This window comes from Marmota monax, unplaced genomic scaffold (genome assembly GCF_021218885.2).
Source record: "Marmota monax isolate L192 unplaced genomic scaffold, Marmota_monax_Labrador192_F-V1.1 WCK01_AAM20220418_F8-fsc00055, whole genome shotgun sequence".
Lineage (NCBI taxonomy): Eukaryota > Metazoa > Chordata > Mammalia > Rodentia > Sciuridae > Marmota > Marmota monax.
In genome coordinates, this window is record NW_026695205.1 from 12,015,184 (window position 1) to 12,023,955 (window position 8,772).

An 8,772-nucleotide genomic window follows, 5' to 3' on the forward strand; every position below is an offset into this window, starting at 1 on the left:
GTGAGCAGAGTGCACCTGACACACTAAAACAGATGTGACGTCACAGGTCCACACACACGTCTGTCCTTGACTGAGATTTCATCCTGCACGTAGTAGACTGGGTGCTGTAGAAAGTCTTATTTTAATGCATTACAGAGAACAAAGGAAGTCAAAAGGGGGAACTATCTTCAGTGAAATGGAACAAAAATCAGGATCTTCTTATATTTTCCCTAAGAAACTTATTAAAGTGGGCTCAGAGGATAAACTTACATAGGAAATTTCCACATCTTTTGGGCAGTGACGAGAGATGGGTTGTGCTTTCTGTACCTTCCATATCTCAGCAACACTTCTGAGGTTGTAGACGGTTTACAATGTGCTTTGAAAACATTAAAAATGCTAATGATCGTGCTGAATTTCTCAGGAGAACAACAGAAGCCCACTGAATTATACTTAAGGATGTGTGTCATCATCAAAATTTGGCCAACTAGCAAAGTAGTTCTCCGTCTGACCTTGTTCTAACAGACCTTATTCTAACAGACCCCCACGTCATCTTACCACATTACCTCTGACAAGATTTGGTTGCCCTGAAGATGATCTTCAAACTCCATTGTTAGCCTCCTCGCACGTACTCTTGTCTTCACTACGGGACACAGGGAATGTGTGCAAGGACCCAGTCCCTCCCCTAGCAAATAGAATGGTTTCAAAGACACGTGTCCCTTGCTGTGGTCTTGGAAGTGAATCTGTTGCCGTGTGCATGGTGTTATACCATCTAAGCAGACACCAGCGTATTGTGATCTATTTGAATTAGTTTCTTGGTCTTTGTAAGTCTCAAAGGTAAGGGGACAAGCAGCTTCTTCCACCCAAGAGGGTCAGGATGGTGCCTGAGACCGTTGGCAGGAGCGCTCGCTCTTTCCGAGGATTCCTGTCTTTCTCATGAGCTGTGTTCTCACGCCTGGTCCCTGGCTCTTCTTAAACTTCCCTGCTCACTCTCCGCCCGCCCCTCTTCTTCCTTGCCATCTCACTCCTCTGACGCGCTCTAGCTCGGTCCGCACTGGGTAAGCCTAGCTGTGCTGGGACCTCCTGCCTGCCTGGGCCAGCAAAGTCACCCGTTAAGGCAAGTCCGTCTGGAACCAGGTCCTTTCCCAGGGTCTGTATGAGCTTCAGCTCCCCGAATGCCTGGAAGCTGTGTCCAGAGTTTGGTGAGACCTGCTGCTTCACATCCCTTGCAATAGGGTCCAGAATCAGTTTCCAGAGATTCTAAGACCCAAGAATGGCAGCGTCTCCTGGCCTGAGATCACCCAGCCACAAATGCCTCAATGTCACCCTGCTGGGCTGGGAAAACTGTGGCTCTGGCAGGTAAAAGCTTGCATCAAAGACCTGTTTCTACTACCTTAGTGAGCAAGCTCCAGGCTGCCACCAGCCCGTGAGGACGGGCCATTGAGAGGTGGTCAGTGCCGTGTCAGGACTGCTGCTCTGAGCCAAGGCTGCCCCGGAAGCACGTCATAACGGAGCTGGGGCTGCGGCGGGCGTGGACATCCGCACGGTGCCATTCCTCAAGGCCTGCGGGGCTGAGTGTGGGGAGACCAGCTGGCTCCCGAGCTCCAGAGTCTGCAGCTGGTGTAGGAAATAGCAGGAGTCAAAGCAAGAGCTACCCAAGCTCAGGGAGTCGCAGGTCTGCAAACCACCTACAACAGGGTGGTGTGACACGGACGGGAGCGGCCTCAGACAGTCGTCAGGGAAGGCCACTCCCAGAGCCCACCTTGGGCTTAGTGTGTAAGGAGGAGAAGCCGGCCCAGCAGGGATCCTGGGACACTGACTGGGGAGGAGGGAGGCAGAGGGAGGAACAGGTCATGGCCGAACAGGAGGCCGGGAGGGAGGGAGCCAGGGGCAAGAGAAAAGGACATGAAGACCAAGTCAGAGGAGGAGATTCCCAGGCCAGGGCGGGGATCTGGGATTGGAGTCTGCCGTCCTTGGAGTCCACGGGAGGAGGCTGAGCAGAGGTGTCCACGGACTTCCTCAGAGGTTCATGATGATCACACTGGACCAGGGGTTTGGTGAGTCGGGTTTGCACATGCAGATGAATGTGACCAGGCCTGCCTTAGACTGAGCTGGATGGGCTTTGGAGGTGGGGGGGTGCCTGGAGGCCGGGGTGTGAAGGAGGGTGGTGTGACATGAGTTGGGAGCGGCGGAGGAGGGGGAGAAGGATGGCAGCTTGCTTTCGGGTGCCAGTCCCACCCCCACACAGTCAGCTCAGCCACCACTGAATGGAGTGGCATCCCTCCAGAAGGTGGACTTCCCATTTCCCCTTCATAGACGGACGCTAAGTTTCAACAGACACACTCCCCCTCCGCCCACGCTGATTTACCTGCAATGAGGACTGCCTCGATCTGAGGGAGGTCTGAATATTTTCTTCTTCTTCTTCTTCTTCTTTTTCCTGTACTAGAGATTGAACCCAGGGGTGCTATACCACTGAGCTACACCCCAGCACTTTTAATTTTGAGGCAGGGCCTTGCTAAATGGTCGAGGCTGGCCTCAACATCGAGCTCCTCCTGCCTCAGCCTCCAAAGTCGCTGGGATCACAGGAATGGCCACCACACCTGGCCATCTTTCCTCCTTGTGTTCTCCAGTCCCAAATTGCTTTCAGTAGAGACTGTTTCTGTTCAGACCTGACTCAAGGGATTCATCTCACAATATAAATAAAATGTAAGTGTAGACCCCTGAGATAGTTATGGAGTCCCCCAAAGGAAGCTGTATTGGGGGAATTTCGGTTGTCAGTGTCAGTGATCTGTCACCGTACACCAACACCACCCCTTCTGTTGCTCACAAGACTGAGGCCAGCGAGGTGGTTCTGTGGAGCTGGTGCTGCTCATGGAGACAGCTGGATCCAGACTCATGCGCTCCACAGCCGGCCGGGGTGGGAGTTTCCCATGGGCTAGCCGTGGCCACGCTGGCTTATGTGAGGGACGCGTGGTGGCAAGAAAGAAGGTACACAGCATCCCTTGGGTCTTGAGCCTGGTGCTGAGCCACATCCACAGCCCTCTGTCGACCAAGCGAGTCCCAAGGCCCGCTGGACAGGGGGCACTACGCACCCCTCCTCTTGGTGGTGGCCTCCACGGTCCCACTGTGAAGGAAGGCAGTGGGGAGCCGGGGAAGCTGGAGTGGGAACTGGGATGGCCTTGGAGCGGGGGCAGTCCGCGGCCCGGATGCCCTTCGTCTGTCCTCCAGCCGTGGACAGGGGAAGTTGAGCCTGCTCTGTTAGCTGCAGCAGGACCTGTCCAGCTGAGTGCCCTCCTGCAGCCCAGCCTCCCTGGAGCAGTGCTGCCTGGGGCCCAAAGCTGTCCTGTCCCCTGTGAAGGCGAAAAGTGGAAGGAGAGAGTGGAGGGACGGGGGCTGCAGAGGGACCTGGCCAGACTGTCTCCGAGACGGTTCTCCCTGCTCTTCCTCCATCTCGGGTACATTAAAACAAGCTAAAACTGTGACCTAGAAGAAGTCACTCTGCCTCCCATATTTAGAGGAAAGCAGTGGCCGGCACATCCAGCTGGCTGCACCCCCCCCCCCATCTTTCTCTCTGGTCACTATTTTTTGTTTGTTGTTTAATTTTTTTTTTTTTTTTTGTACTAGGGATTGAACTCAGGGGCACTGACACTGAGCCACATCTCCAGCCCTATTTGTATTTTATTCAGGAACAGGGTCCCACTGAGTTGTTTAGCACCTCGCCATTGCTGAGGCTGGCTTTGAACTCACCATCCTCCTGCCTCAGCCTCCCCAGCTGCTGGGATCAGAGGCGTGTGCCACCTGCCTGGCTCACTGCTTGTCTTGACCACAGTGTGCCCGACTCCATGGCACGGTGCTCAGGCTTCCTTGCACTTAGGTGTGGTCCAATGTCAGTTCCAGCAAGGACACATAAGAAGAGATTTCTTAGGCTCAACTTCTGGGAAAACTTTTTTTTTTTTTCTTGGTGCTGAATATGGACAACTCTGCCTGCCTAGGCTTTGCCCTCTCCCTTCCCTTCCTGCCTGGGATGTTGCTGTGACGTCTGCAGGAAAACACGATCGTCTTTGGGCCTTGAGAATGACAAGTGTTGTACGGTGGGAGAGGAAACGAGATGCCCTGGACCCCCAGCGGGTGCCTTGGAAGCGTTCCACCCCTGGCCCCCCACTCTGGGTTGTTGGTGTGGAAGGGGGGGTCCCCATGTGCTGGGGTCACCGTGATTGCTTATTCATGTGTGAGTTGAGCTCTGTCTTCATCAGCGTGGAACCACAGGTGCCCACAAAGGTACAACACGATTGGCTGAGCAAGTGACTCCGAGAAGCCCAGAGCGACTTTCTCCCAAGGGCAGGCTGCCCTCAAGAATCGCTGCTTCTCCCTGATCACCAGTCTGGCCGGACCTGCAGAGCGGCCAGGGATGGGTCTGCAGCGGCTGCATGGGCAGGATGAAGAGGGCTCCGGAAAGGGAGCGCTGCTGAGCCTCCCAAAGGCGCCTCCACGTGAGTGGCTCGTCGCCCTGAAATCCCACGGGAAGCTGACCAGGACACCTGTTTGACACCAGACCTGGTGACCCACGTGGACGTAGAGTCGGGTCACAGCTCAGCGCATCTCTACCTCTGTCCTGGACCACTGCGTCAGGCTTCCAGCTCTCAGCCGTCTCGGCTCCTATCTTCCATCTCCACCAAGGCCCCGAGGTCTTCCCAGAACCCAACGTACCGCGGCGCTCTCTGGCTTTAGATGTTGGAAGCTTTGTGCTTGGATAACGCTCTGATTCCTCTGCATGGCCAGTCGGGACTTTCAAGACCACCAGATGGTCCCCAGCTTTACCTCTGATCACGTCTCTACCCTGAACTTCTACAGGAGTCTGTCTCCGGTCACTGGCTGACTCCAGCTCAAAGGCCTTCTGAGTTCCCCAGGAAAATCGATGGTCCCTGGGGTGCCGGTGTCCTCCAGCGCACACGTCCTCTGTGTGGGCGGTGTCTGTGAGCCCTGGAGGGGCACGTCCACCACTGGCAGGTGGAGCATGTCCACTAGCTCATAGAGAGGAGTGTGTGGGGGGGTTCCAGATCCCACGGCTAAGAAGGTAGAGGAGGGGAATTCACATCAGAGTTCTTTTCTTCTTCATGATTTTTTCTAAGAAGAACTGACTCTTCATATACAAACTAAACTATTTCCACATATTTTGGGGATGAGATAATCATGCTTCAGAAAAAGGTTGAACTTCAGAGACAGCTAAGATTCTTTCTAGCTCTAAAACTTTGTGCATCTTATTAAAATTGCTGCATCAAAATACTTGGAAATAAAAATTAGCAGAACTCCACTATACAACTAATTACCTGAAACTTGCCCTTTACTTCAAATTTATATGTAGATAGAAGTAAAGAGAAATCAATGATCTTTACATTCCCAAATTAGCACTTTGGATCTCAACGTTTTTCAAGGCAGCATAAAATAGTTTAATAGACTGAGTAATGATGACAGAGGGATGGGAGACTTTTATGTTTCTCTTCATTGCATCACATTTCATAAAGTCAATATCAAATATATAAGTTAATAGCAACTGTCTTTTGTCAATCGATATTAAGTGCCTACATTAGTTGGGATTAAAGGATCATATTATCTGACACCATCCCAAATTATGACAGAGCTGAGAGCAAGAAACCACTGGTCACACAGGGCGCGGGTGGCAGGGGACTTCCTCTCGGCTCCCCTGGACCCTGCTCTGAGTCTGCACAGCCAGGAAGCCTGCACACGAGGCCCAGCGGACGCACACGCTCCCCCTCGCGCTCCTGTGGAGGTGGCCCTCTGTCCTCCTGGGCCAACAGGTGGCTGTGCCCAGTAATGGGGGCTTCTTCATGAGCAGGAGAAGCTGAAGTTGCTGCATCTTTTCCCTCTGGAGGGAGACCTCTGAGCTGGATCCTCAGGCAGCGGTACGCGTCACCAGCTCTGGGTCTCCCCGCGCCACCGGGCAGGGAGCTCTTGTCACAGACACCTGACAGCGGCAACCAGAAAGGGTTAAATCAAAACACAAAGGTAAAACAAGAGCCTGATTGAAGGCACCTGAGAGGGACTGAGCCAGGGGAGACCCACCCACGGCCTCCAGACCCAGGGGAGGAGGGCGGTTCAGAGGGGGAGCCGGGCTCCCAGCTCTCGATTTCCTGTGAGTCATTTGCTGATTTTAAGTGGCTGTCAAGAGGCTGAGAAACTGCATGGTCTCACGGTGCTAGGAAGATATAAAAATTATATTTCAGGGCCCTTAAGAAGGAGATTTTCTTGTATACCTCAAGGTCGCTCTGGGGGTGGAGGTAAAACAAGAAATAGAAGAGCCCCCACAGAACCACGAATCTGGGTTCTAATTAGCACAATTCTAGACTGGACTAAATCAGCCCAACCCTATCTATTTACGTCTCAGGAGAGAAAGGACATCCTCTCTAGAAGTAAATAAAATCAACCTGAATCTCAAATCATTTTATGATTTTATGTAGGCAACATTTGCCATTATTCAAAATCCTTAGGCATCCAGGCCAGCCCAGACAGACCCAGCCAAGAGGAAGAGCAGGCGGGAGTGTGAGCCGCGCCTACTGGAGGTCCAGTACGCGGCCTTAAAGCAACAGGGATCTGTCTGTTCCAGACAAGTATCAAAAACACAGAGACCTGCAGCCGGAGACTTTAATCCATGAGCAAAGTGAACAAAAAGAACTTCTGGAGTTGAAGAATCAAATCAAATACGAATAAGAATGCAGTAGACGAGTTCACCAGCAAAGCAGGGTAAGAGAGGCCCGAGAGCCAGAGATGGGCGGGAGGCAATGTGAGACGGAGGCACCCACGGAGAGCGGGTGGGGTGCAGGCCAGCCTCTGGTGGACCTGCACACAGCAAGGAGGTGGCCGCAGGGACGCCCTGGAGTCCTGGGGCAGAGGAGTGGGAGTCAGGGCCCGGACGGGGCCGCAGAGAAGTCCGTGAAACTCCCCGAGGTTGGTTGAAGGCATCCAGACAAATTCCAGGCTCAGCTGTGGACTGTGGGCTGCAGGAAGTAATGGAAACCACACCTGGGCCCTGCTGACCGCTCAGCGAAGCCCAAGGGCAGCCCAAGGGCAGTGGGGAAAGCCCTTCCTTCCTGTAAGACTGGCAAGTGACCCCCGTGGGCACTTTCAAAGCCAGAAGACAGGAACGGTAGCTGCAGACTGCTGAAGGAAACGAGGGCTCTCCTAGGTCAGACACCCAGAAAAAGTGACTTCTGTTGATGTCCAGGCGAGGAGAGCAGGGGACAAGGTCAGCCGGCGCTGCTCCGCTGAACAGCATCAGGTCCGGGAGCTCTTGGCCAGGACTCTGCTGAGACGCACAGTGGCCAGATGCCCCCGACAGGACAGCAGACCAAGAACCTGGGTGTCTTCATTGGTGTCGATCCCACACCAGGGGAGACTGATGGCCCCAGGGTCAGTGCGGTGCAGTGTTCTCATGAGCCTGTTACTCAGTCGCGTGAACAGAGAGAATCACGTGACCCTAGTCGAGTTTCCAAGGGCCTCCGTGACCAACCACCACAGACTGGGTAGCATGCAAGAGCAGAGACTGTCTTTCAGTTATGGAAGTTTCAAGAACAAAGTCAAGGTGTCGGCGAGACAGTGCTCCTCGAAGCCTGGGGGAGAAGTCTCCTTGACGGCCTGCGACTTCCGGAGGCTCCCCAGGCCCTGGTGTTCGGGCCTGTAGCCACGTTCTGCCCATCTTCACGTGGCCATCTCACCGTGCGCACCTGTGGGACCCCCTCGCTCTCCGGTCATGGAATTGAGGACATCGGTCACTGGAGTCGAGGCCAGTTGATGTAGTCTGGCCTCATGTGAGCATGTTCATGTCTCCCAAGAGCCCGACTTCCACATAAGGTCACCGTCACAGGTACCACGGGCAAGGACTGTGAGACACCTGCTCGGTCACAGTCGCGGCTCGATGCCCTTGAACTTTCTTCTTCCGATAACGGCGGCCAGGTCTCTGATGAATGGGGAATAAACTCCCAGGTCAGGAATTCAAAAGTAATAAGTAAAAGGACGAAGGATAAAATCACACGGATACAGTCAGGAAAGGGCGGTTGGATGATGGGAGTCTCAGGAAGGAAGCACTCAACAAGTTCCCCTCCGTGAGAAATTCTGCTTTCCTTCAGGGAACTGTGACATTCAGCCCACTATCAAGGGACGCAAGGACATAGAAGCACCAAAGGACGAGAGTAGACTGGTCTGAACCTGGCTCTCCCCCGTCGGGGTCTGGCTCTGTTCCTGCAGTAATACGTAATCAGAGCAATATATACAGCGAGGAGGTGGACGTTGCCTGGCGCCTCCACGACTCCGTTTGTAAGATACGAGTCTCAGCAACTTTTTCAATCAGAAGACAAGTAAGAAATCCCAACTAAGAGCAGCTTTGATACGTTAGATTGTACTGTTTTATTTTTTTTTTTTACATGACAGCAAGACCAAAGAAAGATAGCTTCTCGCTTTGAGTAGGTGCTTACTGAGGCACTGGGACCTTCTGTATTCCTGCTGAGTAGGTGCTTACTGAGGCACTGGGGAGAGCTGGAGCCGCCTTGGCCGTGCCCTTGGCTGTGTTCTGTGGGCTCCGGTCTTGGCACGATCCCCTGTCTTCCTGTTCTTACTTCAGTCACGGATTTCCGTGGAGTGCCCTGGAGGGGAATTTCTTGACGTCTTGTGTGGTATGTGTTTGCCTTCATTCATCCGTTGGCAGAGCTGGGGACTGAGCCGGGCCCCGCGTGCGCTAGGCCAGCGCTCCGGGCCTTCTGGATACGGCCTTAGTTGTTGACTGGC